Source organism: Orycteropus afer, unplaced genomic scaffold (assembly GCF_000298275.1).
Source record: "Orycteropus afer afer isolate SDZICR_OR568_19922 unplaced genomic scaffold, OryAfe1.0 scaffold00209, whole genome shotgun sequence".
Lineage (NCBI taxonomy): Eukaryota > Metazoa > Chordata > Mammalia > Tubulidentata > Orycteropodidae > Orycteropus > Orycteropus afer.
This window is the reverse complement of record NW_006921796.1, coordinates 867,330-868,914: the sequence shown is the minus strand read 5'-3', so window position 1 is coordinate 868,914 and position 1,585 is coordinate 867,330.

Genomic DNA, 1,585 nt, shown 5'->3' with positions numbered 1-1,585 from the left:
CATTCACAGAACAAAGGGATACTGCATGGTTTAAAATCAGGAACAGCATGTGCCAGGGTTGTATCCTTTCACCGTACTTATTTAATCTGTATGCTGAGCAAATATTCTGAAAAGTCTGGGCTATACAAAGATGAATGCAGCATCAGGATTTGAGGAAGACACACTAACAACCTGTGACATGCAGATGACACAACCTGGCTTGTTGAAAGTGATGACGACTTGAAGCACTTACTGATGAAGATCAAAGACTACAGCCCTCAGTATGGATTACATCTCAACATAAAGAAAACAAAACTCTTCATAACTGAACCAATAAGCAACACCTTGATAAGCGGAGAAAGATTGAAGTTGTCAAGGATTAATTTTATTTGGATCCACAATGAATGCCTATGGAAGCAGCAGTCAAGAAATCAAATGATGTATTGCATTGAGCCAATCTGCTGCATAAAAACCTTTTTAAAGTGTTAAAAAGAGTGAAGATATCACTTTGAAGACGAAGATGAGCCTGACCCAAGCCATGATCTTTTCAGTTGCCTCATTTGTATGTAAAGCTGGACAATGAATAAGGAGGACTGCAAACCAACGATACATTTGAATTATGGTGTTAAGTGAAGAATGGGCATTAAGTGGGATCTCTGGTGGCATAGTGGATAAGGCATTTGGATGCTAACCAGAAGGCCAGTGGTTCAAACCCACCAGCTGCTCCACAGAGGGAAGATGGGGTAATCTACTTCCGTAAAGATTTACAGCCTTGGAAACTCAATGGGATTTGCTATGAGTTAGAATTGACTTGATGGCAGTGAGTTTGGTTTTGTTTGAGTTAAGTGAAGAATATTGAATATACCATGGATTGCCAGAAGAAATAACAAATCTGTCTTGGAAGAAGTACAACCAGAATGTTCCTTAGAATGAGGATGGCAGAGACTTTGTCTTTTGCACTTTGGTCATGTTATATAGAAGGAGCCAGTTCCTGGAGAAGGAGACCATGTGTGGTAAAGTAGAGGGTCAGCAAAAAAAAAAAAAAAAAAAGGAAGACCTTCAATGAGATGGATAGATACAGTGGCTGCAACTCAAGCATAGCAATAATTGTGCGGGACCAGGCAGTGTTTTGTTCTGTTGTGTGCAGGGTCATGCAATGGAACTTAACAGCAACAGCAAGACTAAGACAGCAAGGAAGAAGGATAAAAAGTGCTCCAGGATTGGGACTGCAATGTTAAATGGGGTAGACAGAGAGCTCATCGTGAAGAAGGTTCTATTTGAACCAAAGGAGGTGAGGGAGTGATCCATGTGGATACCTACAGAAGGAATGGCAAGTCCAAAGGCCCTGAGGTAGGAATATGCTTGGCATGTTTACAAATATGAAAGAAGGCCAGTGAGACTAGAGCTAGAATGTCCAATATGGTACCCACAAGTCACATGTGACTTGTGCTTACTGCGCACCTGAAACATGACTAATAGAAATTTGTCATTATTTTAGAGTGGAGGAGTAAATTAGAGTGTATTAAGGGATCCAATTCTTCTCTGCTCCAAGTAGCCACGCCCCTTACAACAGCTCCCAGGAAGTGGTAGACTCTATTTCTCTATC